General features: G+C 44.1%; 1 pseudogene; it reads left to right on the plus strand.

Annotated features, from left to right (window-relative positions):
- The first annotated feature begins 716 nt into the window (after nucleotides 1–716).
- LOC134351222 (14-3-3 protein beta/alpha-1-like) lies at nucleotides 717–23,038 on the plus strand (annotated as a pseudogene).
- The last annotated feature ends 212 nt before the right edge of the window (nucleotides 23,039–23,250 follow it).

Below are 23,250 nucleotides of genomic sequence, written 5' to 3' on the forward strand. Positions count from 1 at the left end.
GAGGAAGAATAGACACAAGAGATTCTGCAGAAGCTGGAAATCCAAAGCAACACACACAAAATGCTGGAGGAACTCAGCAGGTCATGGAAATGAACAAACAGTCAATGTTTTGGGCCAAATCCCTTCTTCAGGACTTCAGGGGAAGAAGCTGTCTCTAAATCACTGAGTGTGTGTTTTCAGACTCCTGTACCTCCACCTGATGGTTGTATTAAGAAGAGGACATGTCCTGTGTGGTGAGAGTCCTTAGTGATGGACGTCACCTTCTTGAGTCAGGACATCTTGAAGATGTCCTCAATGATAGGAAGATTTGCATTGGTGATGGGGCTGGCAGAGTCTACAGCCCTCTAGAACCTCTTTTGATCCTGCACATTGAAGTCTTCATACCTGGTGGTGATGTAACCTGTCAGAATGCTCTCCACCATACGTCATTCAAGAGAAATGTCCAGAAGTCTTTGGTGAGAGACCAAATCTTCTCAAATGCACAATGAAATAAAGTTATCAGTGTGCCTTCTCCAGGAGTGCATCCATGTATTGTCCCTGGAACAGAGTTACTGGTGTACAATCTTCATAATTTGCATCAACGTGGGACAATTCCTTCAAAATGTTGACCCCAGGAGCATGACATTCCTTAGAGAGTAAGGAGGATATCAGTCCAAAATAAACATGCTGATCTGGCTAAATGGTTTCACTATTCTGTCCCATTAGAAGGTATCTACATGAAGACTGGAGCCGGTGCAAAGCACCAGAAAGGTAAAATTAGAAACCATTGGAAAGGTACAGCAAATCAGGCAACATCAGTGAAGAGAGAGAGAGCGAGAGAGACAACATAAATGTTTCAGGTAAATGGCTTTTCTTCAGCAAGGTACATATTATTTACAGCGTAGCCATGGGCCATTCATCCTAGTGCTAAGCACCACAGTAACCTGCCAATCAGTTATATCTCAATCCATTACTCTCTCCTCTGTTTATCAAGCCTCTTCTTAAAGAATCACATTTATTATCACTGACTTAGGTAATGAAATTTGTTTTTTGTTGCCGTAGTAGTGCAAAACATTAAAAATTACTGCAAGTTAATTTTTTTTTGAAGTTCAAAAGAGGTCATGTTCATAGGTTCATGGACCATTCAGAAATCAGATGGCGGAGGGAAAAGAGGCTGTTCCTAAAATGTGGGTTCTCAGATTTACGAGGGTCCATTTAATTCTTGCAATCCCAAATTTCAGAGTGCCAACTGCTGGAAACCTCACTTCAACTATTCTTTTAAAAGCTCTTTCTGGTCTTAAAGATACTTCACTCTTTTTTCATGAGGAAAGAGTTACAATCAGGTCAAACTTCTCTGATAGATTTAACCTCCCTGATTCGGTACCTTCCTGAAATGTGAAATTTCTCTTTCTGCTGACACTACTTGGCCTGCTTAGTGTTTCCAGCATCGTTTTTATGCTGAAAAAGAACTGGATTCAAATGCTTCATCTCAATGTGGGAGGAAGATTAATAATAGACAATCCACTTGACCTACAGTTGCAATAGTCACAGTACCTCAAATCTAGAATGCTTGATCTCAAGCCAGAATTCTTATGAACTGTTTCTGAATTTGTCACAAATGCGAAATGCACAGTTTGCCTCGAACACAAGAAACAGGAGCACATGCAGGTCAATTGGACCCTGGAGCCTGCTCCACTGTTCAATAAGATCACAGCTGATCTGAAATTGGCTTCTGCATCACTTTCTGCCCATTCTCCCCACATCCTTCAAACTGCCTGTTGTTCAAATATCTGTCAGGCATTTCTTCCGGCATTTCTTCCCCCCTCCCCCACAGTTTTGACCAAATACCAGTTGCTTCTCTCAGACACTTTGCTTCTCTTAAACTCCGGGGCAGGAAATGGAGTATAATCCAGTGATCAGATTGCCTGAAGGGAGAGTGTAAGTAAAGTCAGTGGTAGCTCTCAAACAGAAATTCCGTAGTCACAAGGATTTATCCCTTAGTAATATTGAACAATTAAGCACAGAAAGAATCAGTATTTACTGACAAGTACCTGTAGTGTGTCAACTGAAAAGCACACGTGTTCATAACTGTGTGCACACCCACTAGGATTCACTGACCTTTCACAAACAGTCAATGAAGAGAAAAGGTACTTCCAGGGTAAAGAGCCTACGCTGGCCAGGTGTTGCACATGCTCCTGATCTAATCTCCATGTGTCCGATGTGAAGGTCTTCCACATGCGCGATGGTTGGTCTCTGAAGATTTGTTGCTAATTTGCATTAGAAGCCTCTCATTTTTATATTCTTTCCTCACCAGTTCAAATGGTGCCCTTCAATCTTGCTGGCTCGAGGTCACCTGACCGAGCTGGGTCACCTTCTTATTGGCTCTGGTCTCGGGCCACAAACAGTACTGTCCTATGACCTTTGCCCTCAGCCTCATGCCTTTTGTTCTTTTCAGCTCTGATTGACCAGGTGACCCAGACACAGCCTAACGAGATTACCAATTGCTCCTCCTGCAAGCCTGCCACTTTACATAATAAATTGCTACTTGGCTGAGAACAGTCTCAGGTTTGGCTGAAACTCCTTGTCTCTACATTCAATTGCTCTAATTAAGTTATCCCGAAGTAAGAATCAGTTCATCAAGCAGTTCGCAAAATGGCAGCTGCAAGGACAGTCTCAACAAATGGTCACCTCCATTCCTGTTCACTGATTGTCATTCTTTCTAGCCAACAGGATCAATCCTTGCACATTGTTCACACACAATCAGTGCACCAATAGCCTTGTTCTACAGGGAGACACAAGAAATGCAGATGCTGGAATCTGGAGCAGGAAACAAAACACTGAAAGAACACAACAGGTTAAGCATCATCTATAGGGGGAAAGGAATTGTTGACATTTTGAGTCTGATGCAGGGTCTCAACTCAAAAATATTGACCTAGGAAACTGAAGATTCTGGAATCTGGAGCAACAAACAAAACACTGGGGAAAATCAGCAGTCAGGCAGCATCACTTTGAGGGAAACGAGCAATTGATGTTTTGGTTCAAAATTTTCCATTCAGATGAAGGGTCTTGACCCAAAATGTTTACTGTCGTTGACAATTCTTTTCCCTTCACAGATGCTGATCAAGTTTCTCTGGCAGTTTGATTTTTGCTGTCCTCTACATTACATCTCACTGTGATTCCAACAGATGGCTCATCTTTCAATGGGCATATAAATTAAGGTCAACTCTTTGTGAATCAGAAAGAATTTATATATTACTGCCATAGGATGGACTTAATGGGGTCAGTTGCGTTCCACTAGGAGAGAAATGGAGATGGTGAAATTAGAGGGAAGAGATTTAAGTAGATTGAGCTAATAAGATTTGACATGAAATAGCAATTTTCACACCTTTGCAAAACAACCCCTTTATTTCTGCTGTGACTTTATTGTGTCTGGATGAGTTCAACCAAGTGAAAGAAGATACTTTTGATTGAAGCAAATGAGTTTTGTGTATAACTTCACATACACACCTGCACTGCTGATGAACAGCGAGAGTTGGGGTTTTCATTGCACAATTACTAAGGATTTGACAGCTCACATTAGACAAATCCATTTGGGAATTACTGCTCAAAACATTCATCTTCCCTTCTTGATACAGTATCAGGAACAGATTTTTCAATTGGCACTGTACAAGATGGCACAGGCCATTGGCTACATTATCAAGTTGTCCTACTCACTGGCACTAACACCAAGGAAAACATACTTCATGCATTGGATCAGGTTCTTAAACAATTATCAACATAATGGGATACACCAAGAAAAGTAATTGTACCAACGCAGTAGGACAATTTACAGCAGCCAATTAGCAGTACATCTTTGGGATATGGGAGGAAACTGGAGCATATAGAGCAGGGTTTCCCAACATTTTTATGCCATGGACCAATACCTTTAAGCAAGGGGTCCATGGACCCCAGGTTGGGGAACCTTTGATCTTGATCTTCCCACGCCAACTTGGGAAGAATATGTAAAGTCACTGGGATTCTGGTTACTACACTATAGGAAGGATGTAGTTACACTGGAGACAATTCAGAAGAGATTCCGTTGTATATTGCCTGGATTGGGGGGTTTTAGTTATGGGGAGAAATTGGATAGCCTTGGCTTGTTTCCCTTAGAGTGGAGGAGGCTGAAGGGGTGACCAGAGAGAGGTATAGTAGATTATGAAAGGATTTGACAGAGTATAAATTGATAAAATAGACAGGGAAGATAGCCTTGTCCAGCCTGCACCAACCGTCGTTGCTGGGCTATAAACGTGCAGGAGCAATGTGTGGCTGAGTGCCTTGCTCAGGGACACAACACACTGCCTCAGCTGAGGCTCAAACTCACAACCTTCAGATCACTAGTCCAACGCCTTAACCACTTGGCCACACGCCAACACAAGATAGGGTAGATGCCGAAGACTTCAGATGCTGGAATTTGGAGCAACACAGGAAATGCTGGAGGAACTCAATAGATCAGACAGCATCTATGGAGGGCAATGGACAGTTAACATCTCTGGTTGAGCCTCTTCATCTGGTTTAGAAATTCTGAATGCCGGTTTCCCTCTGTAGTTGCTGTGTGACCCATTGAGTTCCTCCAGTGCTTTGAGTAAATTATTTTTCCATAATAGAGTTTCAAAAATGAGAAGTCATAGGTTTAAGGTGAGAAAAAGGAGTTATAAAAGGGATCTGAGGGGAACATTTATTTTTCCATGTTTGTACATATCTAGAACACACTGCCAGAGGTGGTAGTGAAATGAGATACAATTACTATATTTAAGGGGAATTTGGACAGATACTTGAATAGAAAAGACATAGAAGGATACAGACTGAATGAAGTTAAGGGTATTTAGCGTAGAGGGCAAAACAACTGGATGGGCTGAAGAACTTGTTTTGCTGCTGCATGATACTATAATTCTCTGACTCTATGACAACATGCAGAAGTTGCCTGAGCTTCTGATAGCTAAACACTGTGAAGGAAAAGGTCAAATTATTGCATGGGCAACAAGACTGGAAAATGTGGAAAATCTATCCTTTATGGGTCTGATACTCCATTGCTCAAGATATCTTCACCAGATTTAGCTGTAGTGCTTACACCATCGCACCAGCTACTTAAACTACCTTAGATATATATATATATGTGCCTAAGACTTTTGTACAATACAGTAGGCCATTTGGCCCATTGAATCTACTCCACTGACTAATTATCCCTTTCAACCCCATTCTCCTGACTTCTCCCTGAAACCTTTGACACTCTTAATAAGTAAGATCACATCAGCTTTGGCTCTAAATACCCAATGACCCAGCCTCCTCAGAATGTTGGAGTTGTCAGCTGATCAAGGATATCTGCAACAGTGTTGTAGTTATCCCAATATCCTGAAATGATGCATTTTAGACCAACAGTACTGGGTACATATTGGAAATGTACATATGTAAAAAATGTTGGAGACTTTGTACGTGTGCTGAATTTTGGTCAAGGTCGAGTCTGTAAATTTGCGATCTGTCAAGAGTGTGGAAGCAGACTGGATTTACAAATAAGGAGGTAGCTGATCTGATTATTCCAGAAAGTTCACGTTGATCTTTTCATTAATAAGGCAATGATATTCATTTCTTCCTTATTAACGCACACTCTAAACGGAATGAAGTTCGACATGCCGAGTCGTGCAGGATGCTGTGATCAATTTCCACAACTCACGGTCTACCTCAGGAACTGATGTCAGATAAATGAACCACAATTCAATCCTTCTGTTTCAATGCTTTATGAGAAGGAACATATTAAGGACACATTCCCTCCTCCACACCATCCACCCGTAAAGACACAGCAAAAAATGTCTTTATGTATTCTCAAGAAAGCTTTGAAGAGACAATCTTTCCAAGGTTGTTTGAATCTAATCATGAATCATTGTGCTAACTTTCTATTCAATGGCACATTGTTGCATGGCATTCACTCCAGTAGAAGCATTGAAGCATCACTGACTGAGTGTACTTGACTTTATTATAGCCCGGTCATGGACGAGGGAGTGGAGGACAGCAGTAGAAACGAAAGGAGAATCCGGATTTACAGAATGAGAAGGAGAAAAGGGAAGTGGTTAAAGCACGGAGAGAAAGCTGGAATACAAAGGCAGTAGAGAGACATGGTTTGCGATGTGATGGCCAGCGGTGTCTGGATGGACTTCACACACTCTCCCCCAGGTGCTTTTATCTTCTGCTCTCCGCCACCCCCTAACATGCACGGGTTAGCGGATTAACTGGTTGCTGTAAATTGGCTGTAGTATATAGGGGAATGGTTGAATCAAAGGGTCGGGGTTTTGCGTGGGGCGTGGGGGCTGCGGGACGATAATATGGGGAGAATAGAATGGGGTCTGAGCAGCATTAATGGGTGGATTGCACTCAGCACAGATTTAGTGGGCGCGAGGAGTCTGACCCAATGGACCTGAGAGCAGAAAAGGAGTGTTTGTGCAATAATACTGAATGATATCTCATTCATGTTCACCAAAAGGAGAGGCAGGGGGTGGAAATCAGGTGGAGGGGGGGAAGAGGGTGGAGAAAGGAGCAGAGAAGGAGAGGAGCATGGGGAAAAGAGGGAGGATAAATTAGGATAAAGGAGGAGACGGGGAGAGTGGGAACGGGGGAGAGAAGTGGAGTAGAGAGTGGGGAAGAGAAGTGGAGAGAGGGGAAGGGTGGGGGGAGATAGAGGGTTGGAGAGGGTGGGAGGGAGAGGGGAGAGAGGTTGGAGAAAGGGACAGATGGAGAGGAGCAAGGGGAAAAGAGAGGATAAGGTAGGATAACAGAGGAAGGAAAGAGGAGGGGACAGGGAAAGGGTGGGGGAGTGGGGGAGAGGAGAAAGGGAGAATCACAAGTGGAAAGAGGGGCAAGAGTGGGAGGAGATGGAGAGAAGGAGAGAAGGGGAGAATGGGGAGAAGGGGAGAGGGACATGGGGAGGGGAATGTGGAGGGAGGGTCACATGGGGAGAAGAGAGGGGGAACAATAGGAGTAGAATGAGAAGGGGAGAGTGTGGGGAGAGGGGGAGAGGGGGAGAGCAGTGAGGGGGCAGAGGGAAAGAGAGGTGGGGGGACAGAGGGGATGAGAAGGGAGAGAAAGGAGAGAGAGAGAGACTGGAACATATTAGAGAATTCACTTGGGAGGCATTTAAAAGAAAGATAGGAAAGTGTTCTGAGATTGCACGTCCTCGTGAGAGTAAGAGGCAAAGATGGTAATTTTAGGAAACCCTATTTAACAAAGGATATTGGAGGTTTGATCACGGTAAATAAGGAAGCATATATCAGTTGTAAGAAGTGGTTATCAAAGGATTAAAGTTGATAGAGGAGAAAAAAAATAAAGAAATTACGAGGGCAAGAAGAGGCCATGAAATGGCCTTGGTAAGTAGGATTAGGATGAAAGCTCAAACCTTTTAAGTGTATTAGATACAAGAAGGCAGCTAAGAAATGAATAGATCTCCTCAGGGACTACATAGATAATCTATGCATGGAGCCAGAGAAATGAATGAGATCCCAAATGAAAACTTCTCATCACTATTCACCAGCAGGAGAATGAAGAGGCTGGAGAGTAAAGGGAAGGGCACACAGAAATCTGGAGTACATCTGAATGCAGAAAGAGGAATTGCTAGAAATATTCCAACACATTAGTTTGGATAAATCCCTGAGACAAGACGGGATCTAATCCTGTGGATGACCAGCATCAAAAGGAGTGTATTGCTGGGGCACCGGCGGAGATTTAAGCACCTTTGGCTGAGGTATCAGAAGACTGTGGGGGGTGGGAAGGTTGGTGATAGCTAATGTTCGCATAAGTCAGCAGAAATAAGAAGTACGTCTGGAAACCGTAGACCGGAGAGCCTTGTATCAGTGATAGGGAAGCTATTGGAGAAGATTCTGACTGGATTTATGTTCACTTAGAAACTAAAAGGGATCAGAAGTAAAACAATTGAAGAATAACCAGTTGGCTTTGTAGTATGTGCACAGTATAGATCACCATGCTTTGGAAGTAGGGGCTTTCTAAACCCCTCTGCATTTTGGGAGCGTAATTTGCCAGGACTAATTAGGCAGGGCAATTCTATTCATTGATGAAGGTCACGGTTGCAGAAATTATAGATTCCTGTTGTCTGTTAGTTATTCTTGTGCAGGAGCCAATGTGCAAAAACAGGCCACTTTTTTTTTCAAGGAATTAATGACAGTTCCATTCACTGAGCCAGAAATGTAATGAGATTATGCTTAAAGAATGATGACTGTACCCCATCCCCATTCCGCTGCTCAATTTTAATACACCATGAATAAGAATATGCAGTAATATAAATAGCAACCTAATTTAACCCAGAGTCTGGTCATGCAGAGAGAGGAAACAAAAAAAAAACACATTTAAATGGGAAATGTTAGTTATGTGTATAGGCTATTGCCACTTGTTGTTCTTGGCAGTTCTCTTTGAAGTCAAAGTGCTCACAGTCTCTGCGGTCAGAATTTCCCCTTTTGTTGTGTTACTGTTACTCCTCGGCTCAAAGGGGTCCTTGGCTTCCAGCAGCTATTATGCCATCCAAACTGCAAGGTAGCCAATCGCATTAAGGAATTCTTCAAGAGAGCAAACCAAGGTGTTCATTCTGGAGTTAGGAGTCCACAGAGTGGTCAACTTAGCCAGCTCTATCATGGGCACTAGTCTCCATGGTATCCAAGGCATCTTCAAGGAGCGAATCCTCAGAAAGGCAGCTTCCATCATTAAGGACCCCCAACACCCAGGACATGCCTTGTTCTCATTGCTACCATCAGGAAGGAGGTACAGAAGTTTAAAGGCACACACTCAGCGATTGAGGAAGAGCTTCTTCCCATGGACAGGAATGTCAGAATGGAATGAGAAGTGGAATTAAAATGGGTGACCATTGGGAGGTCCTGCTTTTTCTGCTGTAGGTCTCCCAATCGCTGTAGGTCTCCCAATCTACATCGGGTCTCACCGATATACAGGAGGCCACACCAGGTGCACTGAACACAGAAGATGACCTCAACAGACACACATGTGAAGTGTTGCCTCACCTGGAAGGACTGTTTGGGGCCCTGAATGGTAGTGAGGGAGAAGGTGTAGAAGCAGGTGTGGCAATTGTTCCACTTGCAAGGATAAGTGCCAGCAGGGAGATCAGTGGGGAAGGATGAATAAACAAGGGAGTTGGGTAGGGAGCGATTCTTGTGGAAAGCAGCAAGTGGAGGAGGGGGAAAGATGTGCTTGGTGACACTTCTCCTGTGAGTCTGCTGGGGTCATCTACTGTATCCAGTGGTCCCAGTGTGGCCTCCTGCATATCGGTGAGACTCAACGTAGGTTGTGAGACCACTTTGCCAAGCACCTATGCTCTGTCTGCCAGAGAAAGCGGGATCTCCCAGTGGCCGCCCATTTTAATTCCACTACCCATTCCCATTCCAATCCATGGCCTCCTCTACTGTCGTGATGAGGACACACTCAGGTTGGAGGAGCAACACCTATTCCTTCTGGGCAGCCTTCAACCTGATGGCATGAGCATTGAGTAACATTCAGTAATCTCCCCCCTCCACTTCACTATTCTCCATTTCCTTTTTCCTCTGTCACCTTCTCTCTTTACCTGCTCATCACATCCCTCTGGTGCTCCTCACCATTTTCTTTCTTCCATGGTCTTCTGTTCTCTTCTATCAGATTCCCCCTCCTCCAGCCCTGCAACTCTTTCACCAGTCAACTTCCTGGCTCTTTACTTAACCCTTCCCCCTATTCCCGGTTTCACCTATCACCTTGTGTTTCTTCCTCCCCCCACCCCCCCCCACCTTCTAACTCTGACTCCTCATCTTTTTTCTCCAGTCCTGATGAAAGGTCTTGGATCAAAATATCTACTATACTCCTTTTCATAGATGAAGCCCAGTCTGCTGAGTTCCTCCAGCATTTTGTCTGTGTTGTTTGGATTTCCAGCATCTGCAAATTTTCTCTTGTCTATGTTAGGTGTCTAGAGTTTTAACAAAAGGATATATTTTAGATATCTGGAGTTTGTACTGATGCCTTTGGAACTGACATTAGTATTGAATATTCAGAAAGGTTCTGCAAGTTGTGGTCTGCTGCTGTTGTAAAAATAGAATTCTGTAAATTTACTGACTATATTCAAAATAAGAGCAGCTGGTGCATATCACAAGTCCTGGTTATGTGATCACTGATGCCAAGCAGACAATCTCTGAATAGTATTGATAATGGCTGGGGTCACCCATCTTGTAAAGACACTGCCCAGAAGAAAGCAAAGGCAAATCACATCCGTAGAAAAATTTGCCAAGAGCAATCATGGTCATGAGAGCATGATCACCTCCATAATACAACACCGTACATAATGAATAAATGATATTCAAAATATTAATGTTAAGTGGGTGATTATAGCCATTGTGGGCACATGGCCAAGTGGTTAAGGCATTGGACTAGCAACCTGAAGGTTGTGAGTTCGAGTCCCAGCCGAGGGAACGTGTTGTGTCCTTAAGCAAGGCACTTAATGACACATTGCTCTGCGACGACACTGGTGCCAAGCTGTATGGATCCTAATGCCCTTCCCTTGGACAACATTGGTGTCGTGGAGAGGGGAGACTTGCAGCATGGGCAACTGCTGGTCTTCCATACAACCTTGCCCAGGCCTGTGCCCTGGAGAGTGAAGAATTTCCAGGTGCAGATCCATGGTCTTGCAAGACTAACGGATGCCTTTTTATAGCAATTGAAACTGTAGTTAATTGTTTATTATTATCTTTATGTTGAAGAAGTCTAAAACATTGTGCCAGGAGAGTGAGATTATTTTAGATCCTCCTGGACTCTCTCTCTCTCCCAGAGTTTTGCTGTATGAATAAAGATTTTTATACTTCACAGTTACAGATTCCTTGTGGCTCAGTTTTAGTCAGTCAGAACACAGGGAGTTATAACTACAATTCTAAACTAAAACTTCTAACATTTTACAACACACAAACTGAAGACAGTAATGCCAAAAATGAAAAACAAATAATACTTTTAGAAAATTATTACAAGTCACTAAATTTTGCAATAGTTAATGGAAGCATCTTAGTTAACAAATATAAAATTTTGTTTTTTAGCAAGAGTTATTCCTAGATGTGCCTTGAAATGCTAACCATACCATTTTCTCTATATGTGACAAAGTACATTTTCAGAGCTTGTTACAGCGGGAGTACTCTGTTAATACTTCACTCCTCCGCTCACTGACCTTAGCAGCTTACACTATGGAAAATAAGGAATATGCAGTAATGTTCATTTATTCATTTATTTATTGAGATACAACGCGGAATAGGCCCTTCCATCCCTTTGAGCCATGCCACCGAGCATTCCCCTGACTTAATCTTAGTCTAATCATGGGACAATTTACAATCAGCAATTAACCTACCAACCAGTACGCATTTGAACTGTGAAAGGACGCTGGAGCTCCTGGAGGAAACCCATATGATCACGGGGAGCAGGTACAAACTGCTTACAAGCAGAGGCGGGCCTTGAACCTGGTCATCTGTACTGTAAAGTGTTAACCACTACGCTACTATGCCACCCTAATGCATAGGGTTTAGAGAAAAAATTGGGAAACCCTGAAGGATTCCTCTGAGTTCCTACCTTTATCTGTGTGTGAGTGTAACTCAGAAGTTGCCATTAGTACTGGGGCACAACAGTGGTCAGTTTCTTTGACAATCGAACCGCAAAACTCAGAATCCAACCTCCCAGAATGGAGAGGCAAACAGGTGTTAAAAGGATTAGTCAGGCAAGTGGAACTGCAGACAAAGTTAGTCCAGCCATGATTGCACAGGACGACAAAGAATGCCTGAAAGTCAATGGACATTCACCGTTCTTGTTTCTCACACAAAATGAGGACAAACAGAGACAGTTTTATCCAGAGAAAACTGCTCATTTGGTACATACATATACCAAATGGTTATTGCAGTCAAGGCCAACTTTTGCTGCCACAAGTGATCCATCTCAATTGTCTGGACCACTAGCCTATTAGTGGTGAAGGGCAGCGGATCTTGAATAAAGAGTACAGGCCTCAGAATGAAATCACACCAACCTAAAAGTCACTTCTATCAATTTTAACAGCTATCAGCTTCAGATGAATTCAGACTTTCATTTGAGCAAAGAGATTCACAGAGCTTCTCAGAGAAATGAACAGCAAACTGCCCACATCACTGGTTAGGTCGGTGGAGATTGTTGGCAGGAAATCTCGGAGAAATTGGACTCCACTGAGGGGGCAAACACCTTCAGTGGATGCAGGCAGACAAGATCCAACTCAGCTACACGTATCTGGTAACAAACAGGTGGGTAAGACACACTTCATTGGCATCCAGACGTTGACAGACAAAGAAGGTCTGTCTCATTCCCCACCCACACATTGACAGATAGACAAGATCTGTCTCATTCACACCCACGTGGTGACAGACCGTTGGACAAAACTCACCTCGTGGACATCCAGATGTTGACAGGCTGACAGACAGACGAGAATCATCTTATTCACACCCATTGGCAGCTGGCAGACAGACCAAGAAAGAGCTCTATAATGAAAAGCAGAATGTGGGGATGGTAGTGGGCAGAAATTAAACTCAGGAGTTTGGTGTGCACTCTCAGAATGAACAAACATACAAGTACTTTAGCTGCAAATGGCAGTAGATGTAGATTGAATAGTTTTCCCCTGAAGTATGAAATTCAAATAAAAAACTGCAAATGCTAATAATCTAAAAGATGGCACCATTAAACAATGCTACGCTGGTGATGTCTTCCAGATGGTCCATGAAGCTGTTTTATTTTTCACTTCTTTTACATTTATTTTTTCCTTTAAATGTGGTTCTGGTACTGTCGGAGCCTGTGATGTACAATTTAACACGCATACCAGTCTCTTGCTGGCTGCTGCAGGAGGAAGGAGTTTGTGTGCGATGCTCTCTCTCTCTCTCCCTCTTGTTCACTGCTCCCAAGAGAAGGCCCCTTTGTTCGAATGGTCTCACTTTCCCTTGATGCTGTCGGAAGATGGTACCAAATTTCTGGGTCTGCAGTTTGTGGATTGGACCGTAGTTCGATTGGGCTCTTTTGATTTTGTGTTTTTATATTCTGTGTTTTTGCTCATCCTTTCTTGTTGCTGTTTGCGGGTGGGAAAGTTGATGTTGTTGTTGCCATTCGTGGGTTTTTTTTGTGCCCAGCGGTGGGGTCTATAAGCGGGTTGCATGGCTTTCTTGGTTTCATGACTGTCTGTGGGAAGACAAATCTCAGGGTTTTATACTGCATGCATACTTTGATAATAAATATACGTTGAAACCTTTGAATCTTTGAAAATATTGGATATACCCAGCAGATCTGACCGTGCTTACTTGTACCCTAGTATAATCCTCCTGCAGCACCCAGTGTTGGACACTCTCAGAATGACAGCAACAACCAATCTGCTGGAAGAGATCAGTGGATCGAGCAGCATCTGTGGGAGGAGAGGTCACATCAGGACTGACGCAGGGTTTTGACCCAACGCGTTGGCAACTCTTTTTGCCACCGCATATGCTGCTTGAAGGTTGAGTTCCTCTTGCAGATTGGTTGTTGTGTCAGATTCCAGCCGTTGCAGTCTCTTGTGTCTCCAGTGACTCATAGCTGAGTGTTTTCTGACCAGCCCTGCCACAGAGCTAGGAACTTAATGGATAAGATCTCTTTATTTACGTACCGTTCCCTACAAAAACAGAGGAAGGAAGGCAAATTCAATGTTAACATTCATTTCAAGTGGGCTAGAATATAAATGCAAGGTGGTAATGCTGAGCCTTAATAAGGAATTGGTCAGTTCTGGGCCTCTTATCTAAGAAAGGATGTGCTGGCATTGGAGAGGATCTAGAGGAGGCTCACAGGAATGATCTTGAGAGTGAAAGGGTTAACAAATGAGTAACTGATGGCTCTCCCTTTATTCTCTGGAGTTTTGAAGAATGAGTGGGGGATCTCATTGAAACTTGACAAATATTGAAAGCACATGGAGAGGATGCTTCCTATAGCAGGGTCGTCTAGGACCAGAGGTCACAGCCTCAGAATAGAAGGACCTCCCTTTAGAATAGAGATGAGGAGGAATTTCTTTAGCCCGAGGGCTTCATTGCTACAGATGGCTTTAGAGGCCAAGTTATTGGGTATATTTAAAACAGAGGTTGATTGGTTCTTAATTAATAAGATGGGGAGAAGGGAGGAGAATGGAGTTGAAAGGGTTAATAGATCAGCCATGATAGAATGGCAGTGCAGTAAATGGGCTGAATGGCCTAATACTGCTCATATGTCTCATGGTCTATGGTCTAAAACAGAACCCAATCCACCTTGACATTGACATTGACCCACAGCTTTCTGTCCTCTCACACCTTATGACTTCTTCGCCACCCCCCAGCCCAACACACCCTATAAATCGATCACAAAGCTGAAGTCCACAACACCTCCCGAGCTGGGCGCCACGCAAGCGCAGCCGTTAACGTGGTGCTATTTCAGCTTGGGGCGTTCCAGAGTTCGGAATTCAGTTCCGGTGCTGCTGTGCATGGAGTCACCGTATGTCCTCGCCGTGCAATGCATGTGTTTTCTCTGGGTCCTCCGGTTTCCTCCTACAGTCCAAGGACATACCAATTAGGTTAATTGGTCATTGTTAATTGTGCCATGATTAGGTTAGAGTTAATCAGGTTTGCCAAGGGTTGCTTGGGCAGCATGGCTCAAAGGGCCAGAAGGGACTACCCTGTGCTCTGTTGCTAAATCACATAAATAGATATTTCAACTGCCTAGCTGACTTTCCAGACTCACCCTATACTCCAACAAGTCAATAATCACCAGGACCAAGTAATAACCTCAGTTATATTCTACTTCAACATAAAAGACTTTCATTCCCTTAGCATGTGGAGAAAGCACTATCATGCAAGAGATTCAGTTAGACCGTGCTACTGTAACTGGGCACTTTATTGAGTTTGAAGAGGTTTGGTAAGTCGGCAAAGACTCTAGCAAGTTTCTACAGATGTACCATGGACAGCATTCTGACTGGTTGCAACTTCACCTGGTATGGAGGCTCCAATGCTCTGGATCAAAAGAGGCTGCAGAGCTTCACCACGGGCACAACTATCCCCACCGTTGAGGTCATCTTCAAAAACTGGAGCTCCAAGAAGACAGCATCCATTATTAAGGACCCTCGTCAGAATATGCCCTCTCCTTATTACTACCAACAGGAAGGAGATACAGGAACCTAAAGATGCGTATTCAATGTTTTAGGAACAGCTTCTCCCCCTCTGCTATCAGACTTCTGAACAGCCTATGAATCCTACTTCACCATTCTTCTTTTGTACTTTTTCAATTGTAACTTATGGTAATTTTTATGTGTTGTGCTGTACTGGTATCCCAAAGCAACAAATTTCACAAGATATGCCCATGATGATAAACCTAATTTTAATTATTGGTGCAATCTTGAAGGGCCGAAGGGCCTTTGTTCCTGCTGTGTCTCTCTATGACTCTACAATTCTTTCAGATGTCCTGTATGAATAGGACAGTACCACCTCAGTGGTTATTTTGAGAGCAGTTGTCACAGCAAGCGGGCAGCTGAGACCACTACAAATGGCCAGCACTCCGGCCGTCAATGGGTGAGACCCAGCTTCCTGAAAGAGGCTGCAGTCCACCAGGTTTGGGAGGTTGCAGAAAATTTCGGGGTGTAGAAATGGTTGATGAAATTAGGATGGTGATGGACTTTCCTGGATAAGGGGTTCATGAAATTAGAGAGGGATGTCTTGGGGCTAACATCACCTTGTCACAAGAAAGATAGTGGAGACCTAGACTCTCTATTCTAAAAGGGAAGATTTTAGTGAGGTAGGAACGGTGGAGGAAGTGGAAAGGTAAGAGAGAGAAGGGAGAGAGGGCGGGCAAGGGGAGGGTGGAGGGGAAAGAAGGGGAAGGAGGAGGGGAAGAAAGAAGGGGAGGGTAAAAAAGAGAGGAGGGAGTGGGAGGATGTTGGAGGTGGGAGGTGAGAGGTGGAGGGGGGAGGTGGAGGGGGAGGAGTAGGGGAGGGGATAGAGATGGGGAGAAGGATTGGGGAGGGGGAAGGGGGATAGGGAGGGAGACAGGTCGGGACAGTGGGACAGGGCGATTGGCATTTTTCAGAATGCATTTTGAATCTTCAAACTGACCCAAAATGATTTGTGGTCAATGAACTATTTTAACCCAATGTTGTGTTCCAAAAAATAAAATTACTGCATAGCAAGATCCTACAGTGACTGATTTGCTCTGGGTGAAGTTTATTTTAGGACAAGGCCAGGATGATGGGAATTCGCCACTCCTTTGTGGAGTAATTTGCATCCATTCAAGTATTAAAAAAGGAGGGAGATAGACTTTTGGAAGAGCAGGAAATTTGAAATCAAGGGGAAATGGCGCTGAAGAGGAATCTAGACCTCCAAGAGACTTAGAAACCTGTGTTTGTAAAAGGGTCTGTGCAGAAACCATGAGTACATCCATTACCAACTCTCCAAGCAGTTCTTACAGAAAGCACATCAACAAATCAAAAGACTTTATGCATTTCCTGGTGATGTGCATTTTTTTCCATATTTTAATAATTTTCAGTAAATCATCTACAATATACCACTAATGCTCTCATCAGGGAAATCGTGCTAAAATTCCTCATGCCATTCAGTAGCTAGAGGCTGACTGGTTACTTACAACCCTGCTGCCTCGTCAAAAGCATCTATTAGGATGGTCTTAAAAGGAGCTTTCCTCCCTTCTTACATTGCAAAGTTTAAGATGCAAAGATTCAAAGTACACTTATTATCAAAAAAATGTGTAAAATCATACACCTTGAGACTTATTTGCTTACAGGCAGCCAGAAACTTCTGAGCAGGGGTTCTCAACCTGCCCCTACCGTTAACTGAGGGGTCCGTGGACCCCAGTTTGGGAACTCCAGTTTTAGAGACACAACACGGTAACAGAGCCTTGCAGCCCAAAAGACCACACTGTCCAGTTACGCCCACGTGACCAATTAACCTCCCAACTCGAATGTGGGAGGAAACCGGAGCACCCCGAGAAAACACTCACAGGCATGGGGAAAACATACAAACTTCTTACAGCGGCTGAACTGAGCCGAGGGTGCTGGCACTGTAGTTGTGCTACGCAAACCACTACACTACTGTGCTGTTCCAGCTTGTTATCATTGGCATATGTCATGAAATTTGTGGTTTTACAACATCAGTACAGGGCGATACATAAAAAGATCACTATAAGTTACAATGAGAAATGTTAACAGAGTCATTGTCTAATTGTATATCATTGTCTTTCGGTGCATAGCCATCTGCCATGCAACAAAAGTCTTTCATTGATTCTGTTATGGTTATTATTCTCTATTTATCATGTCTGCAAGAAAATGAATATCAGGGTTGTATATGAGACATATACATATGTAGTTTGATAATAAATTTGCTTTGAACTTTGTTCTTTCAACCAACACACAGCTGTTGCACAAGTTAAAATTTGTTGCACTTTAATAGGCTCAAAAACCTCCTGTATTTGAGGTTCATAATCAACAGCCTTGATGTAGAGGAACGACTGTAGGTTTAACAATGTGACAGGGAGATTACCCGAGCTTCAGCGATCAGCTCCTCGTCCACTCTGGCACATGGTTTGTACTCGAGCCTCGACCCACCTGTGTAGGCCTCTGTTCATTTTTCTTCATTTGCATCTCTGTCTGCCCAGCACATACACAGTGTTTACTTCAACCACTCTCTGTGAGCATCAATCCAACTTTCCCTTTGGGTAAAACATTTTCTTCTTAATTCTCTGCAGGATTCCTTGCTAACCTCCTTAAGTTGGCAGCCTTAGTGATGGTTTTTCCCACTCTCTGTATTCATTCTATCAAAGCCTTTCATGACCCTACTAACTTCTCAGCCTTCTTTCCCAACGGAAAGGATATCATGATATGTTTACCCATCCATTTCTAGTATATTTGTTGTAAATCTTCTCTATACCTCCCCCAGTGCTTTTGTATCCTCTGATTATATATTTATTATAACATTACATGGAATTTACTGAAGGGGAATGGACTGTCTGTCTAGAGAAGGGATTCCCAACCTGATTTGTGCCACAGACCAAAACCATTATGTAAGACTACTGTGGACCCCAGTTCCGGAACCTAGAGTGAAGATGAGCTGCTGGCAGAACTCCGCAGGTCTGGCAGCAACCGTGGAGGGAAATGGACAGTCAAGGTTTCGGGTTGATACCCTTCATCTGGCCAGTTCGCACTTGCCGCCTGACCCACTGAGTTTCTCCAGCACCTTTTTGTCTGCTTACAGCTTCCGCACCTTTTTGTAGCTTACAGCTTCCGCAGTCGTATGTGTCTCCAGGCTACCTATCTGTTCTACTGATTATATTCCATCATAAATCTCCTATTCACCTCAGCCCTCCGGCATCTCTTCCCACACTTTTCTACTCTCATGTACTCAATAGTTTCCTGTTGAGAGAACCCAAGTCATTTTCATCAACCAAGTTGCATGCTAATGAGTTCTAGGTTCCTGTTTTGAGTGAAGACTTCAGTCCTCTTTGTCTATCGAGCTTGAAGTCATGGACCACATTTTGGATTCCTTGCTAAATAAGCAACATTCTCTGCAACCTTTTGCTAAATTGATAAGTCAGGTCACATCTTTCCTTTGTGATAGCTGTAATCTCTCACTTCTGGTCCCAGCCTTGAAAAGCTATTCCATTGAGCCCTGTGGGACTTGGCTATGTGTGCTGGGTTTGGATGGGATTGGGTCAGGTCATGTTGGCTTGTCCCAGCTCAGAACTTCACCCAGGTCACATAGGCTGTGTGGCAGCACTATTGAACACACGGTCCGCCAGGGATCCTGACCTGCTCCTAGGATTTGACTGGTCAGTTTTTAAAGTCTAATTTCCATGAAGAAGTCTCTGTTTTTCTGCGAATGAGAATGAAAGCAGGCTAGGCTATTTGGCTCCTCAGACTTATTCTGTCATTCAATAAGATTACAAACAATCCTGTCATTTGGACTTTGGACCTACCTGACCCACTGAGTTCCTCCAGCACCTTTTTGTCTACTGTAGATTACAACTTCAGCTGTCCCATGTGTTTCCAGGCTATCTATAGTTCTACAGCTCCAGTGGACCAAGTTCATAAGACCATAAGATATAAGAGCAGAATTAGGCCAATTGGCCTATCAAATCTGCTCCGCCATTCAATCATGGTTGATTTTTTAACCCCATTCTCCTATCTTCTCCCAGTAACCCTTAACCCCTTACCAATCAAAAACGTATCAATCTCTGCCTTAAATTCACCCAGTGACTTGGACCTCATAGCCCACTGTTCAAATGGTTCAAATGGTTCCATCTAACATCAGAGGATGCATGGTCTACAACCTGAAATTCTTGCTGTTTGCAGACACATTCACGAAAAATAGAAGGGTACCCAAAGCATGAGAAACAGTAAAAACGTTTGAATCCCAAAGCCCCTTTCTCCCCCCTCCCACTCACAAGCAGCAACAAAGCATCAACCCTCCCCTCCTCCCCCACTTACTTCAGCAAAAAACACCAGAACCCATCACGCACCAAACAAGAAATAGCAAAGCCCCCAATGAGAGATCAAGATCTGCCGTACAAAGAAACTAGTTGTTAAAATTCGACATGCGACACGCTCTCTCTCTCCTTAAAAAAGGGCAGAGAGGTGCCACACAGCGAGAGGGGAGACTAACAAAACAAAATAAATTCCAGAAATTTACCACGTTGTCATCGAAGAAATTTCTCTTTTAAAGGGACATCCCTTTATTCAGAGGGTGTGCCCTAAGATTCTAGACTGTTCTGCCAGTGGGTATGTTCTGCACATCCACTCTATTCGTTCAGTATTCAGTAGGTTTCAATGAGATCCCCCTTCATCCTTTTAAACCCCATGGAGCACAGGTCCAGAGATGCCGAATACTCCTCATATGTTAAACCTTTCATTCCTTTCATTTTTGTGAACTAAGGCCAGCACATGCTTTCATCGATAGAGGTCCCAAAGTTGCTCAATCCTGACTCCTGCTGCGGTTGTTCAGTTTGGAGTTTGCACACTCTCTTGGTGACTGACTGGGCTTACTCCAACATTCAAAGACTTGCAGGTCAGTGGGTTAATTGGCCACTATAAATTGTTCTGGTGTGCAGGGAATGGTAGAATCTGGGGGGAACTGATTGGAATGTGGGGAGAAGAGTTCACAGGAATAATTAAAAGGGTAAAGGACTGTTCTGTAAGCTGGCATAGACTCGATGGGATGAAATGGTCTTCCTCCATTTTGCTACTGCACGCATGGTTCTCCTTTCCAATTCCAGCACCATCTGTTTCCAATTTCCACTGGTGTGCTTTCCATTTCTCTTCCATCATTTGTTCAGTACCCAACCATGCACTGAGATAAACACCGAGAGCAACGTGTCCTTCTAACAGAATGAATTATTGACAGGAATATTATCAAAATGGAAGTATGACACAGTGCAAAGAAACAGTGGAGGTGGAGGGGTGGCAGAATAACTGAATTCTGCTTACATTGGTTTGTATTCTGCACTGTTAGTAGAACTATGTGAGCCATTATCCTTTGGACTGCTATGAGCTTCTCTTGGATTTGCTGGGTCTCGGTAAGCCTTTGCCACCAATGCTGCATGATTTCCCTGTGATAGAGTCATATAGATGTAGAGTTTGATAACATGGATACAGAGCATTTGGCCCACCAAGTCCATTCCGACCAATGAAATTCATCCCACCTTCCAGCACTTGGCCCGTGGCCCAATATGCCATCATGAACCCAATGCCAACTGTGGTCCAACAGGAGGAATAGGTCAACCATAACCTACACAATCCATGACCCTTTTCCCCTTCAAAGTTCTGGCAATTACTCTGCATGTAGATACTCACACCACACTGGCCCAGTCTACAGCTAGCTTACCCAAGTCTCTGAGACTTTATTCTGCATGGCAGTGCTGGTCCGCTTGCCATGGAGTTTCTTGGTACTAGATCATCAAAGCCTAGAGTGCTAGATGGAGTTGACATCCAGCTGAAAGCTCCACATTTCGGTATTTCAGGCATAAGCCATGACTTTGATTAACTTGGTTTTTCTCTCCATAGACACTGCTTGACTGCCGAATCTTACCATCATTTTCTGCTTATGCTTTTTAGATTTCCAACATTTGCACTTTTTTTCAGTTTAAGAAATTATATTTTTGGCTGTGAAGTGTAAATGGAGTTCAAGGAAGGTGCTATGTAAATGCAAGGCTGTTTATCTCACCCCCCCCCCAGCTGACAGAATAACCAGGTACAGAAAATCCCACTAAAGTAGCGGATATGGCCCAGTCCATCACAGGTAAAGTCCTCCCAGCCACTGAGCCCATCTACATGAAATACTGTTGCAGGAAAGCAGCATCCATCATCAGGGACCCCCACCAGCCAGGCCATACTCTCTTCTCACTGCTGCCAACAGGAAGAAAGTACATGGGCCTCAGGACTTGAACTACCAGGTTCAAGAACAGTTACTATCCTTCATCCATCGGGGTCTTGAATAGAAAGGGGATAATTTCACTCAACTTCAGTTGCCCCATCATTGAAATATTCCCACAACCAATGGAGTCACTTTCAAGGACTCTTTATCTCAGGTTCTCGATATTTATCATAAACACAAAATATTCTGCAGATGCTGGGGCCAAAACAACACTCACAACACGCTGGAGGAACTCAGCAGGTCGGGCAGCATCTGTGGAAACGAACAGTCAACGTTTCCGGCCGAGACCCTTCATCACAACTGTAGAGGGAGGGGGCAGAGGCCCTATAAAGAAGGTGGGGGGAGGATGGGAAGGAGAAGGCTGGTAGGTTCCAGGTGAAAAACCAGTAAGGGGAAAGATCAGGGGGTGGGGGAGGGGGAGCAGGGAGGGGATAGGCAGGAAAGGTGAAGAAGGAATAGGGGGAAGCACAATGGGTAGTAGAAGGAGGTGGATCACCTCCCCCACCCACCAAGTGTGTGTGTGTGTGTGTGTGTGTGTGAGAGAGAGCGAGCAGGTGAACGAGCGTCAAGTGAGGCAAATCGCGGTGGTTCCTCCTCACTCGCTGAGCGCCAGAGTCACTGTGAGGGCTCAACTCGGACAGTAGAGTGCAAGAGTGATCGGCTTCCCTCCCCCCTCTCCCCATCCTCCACGGGCAAGAACGAGCCGGTGCAGAAGGCCAAGCTGGCTGAGCAGGCCGAGCGCTACGATGACATGGCGACCTCGATGAAAGCTGTGACCGAGCAGGGCCTGGAGCTCTCCAACGAGGAGCGCAACCTGCTCTCGGTCGCCTACAAGAACGCGGTGGGGGCCGGCACTCCTCCTGGAGGGCCATCTCCGCATCGAGCAGAAGACCGAGAGCAACGAGAAGAAGCAGCAGATGACCAGGGAGTACCGAGAGAAGATCGAGGCCGAGCTGCGGCACATCTGCAACGGTGTGTTGGGTCTTCTTAAGAAATGCTTAATTGCCAATGCTAGTTCTCCAGAAAGCAGAGTTTTCTATTTGAAAATGAAGGGAGATTACTATCGTTACTTAGCTGAAGTGGCTTCTGGTGATGACAAGAATGCCACAGTGCATCATTCACAACAAGCCTACCAAGAAGCGTTTGACATCAGAAAAAAGAGATGCAGCCGACACACCCTATCCACCTAGGACTGGCCCTTAATTTTTCAGTGTTTCACTGTGAAATTCTCAACTCTCCAGAGCAAGCTTGCTCTCTTGCAAAGGCTACATTTGATGAAGCAATTGCAGAGCTTGATACACTGAATGAAGATTCCTAGAAAGACAGCACATTAATAATGCAGTTGTTGCGAGATAACTTGACATTGTGGACGTCAGACAACCAGGGGGAAGAAGCTGATGCTGGCGAGGGAGGAGAGAAGGAAACTTCCACCTTCTTGTTCTGTCTGCCTCATTCCTGAATCTTCACCATCAAGACTATTTGTAACCTTTGCTGTCCCACTTGTTTCTATTTTAGGTCTTTGGAGAGCTTCTGTCACTTTTGTTGGGTCTCTGTGTTTCTCATGTGGTTTGTGTTTGATAGGAGAGAAGAGCCAAATCATATTGGGAACTCTTATGATTATGAGGACACGCAGTCCCCTTTTATTGTCATTTAGTAATGCATGCATTAAGAAATGATACAGTGTTTTTCCAGAATGATATCACAGAAACACATGACAAACCGACTTAAAAACTAAGAAAAAACACAGAATTATAACATATAGTTACAACAGTGCAAAGCAATACCTAATTTGATAAGAACA

This window comes from Mobula hypostoma, chromosome 8 (assembly GCF_963921235.1).
Source record: "Mobula hypostoma chromosome 8, sMobHyp1.1, whole genome shotgun sequence".
NCBI lineage: Eukaryota > Metazoa > Chordata > Chondrichthyes > Myliobatiformes > Myliobatidae > Mobula > Mobula hypostoma.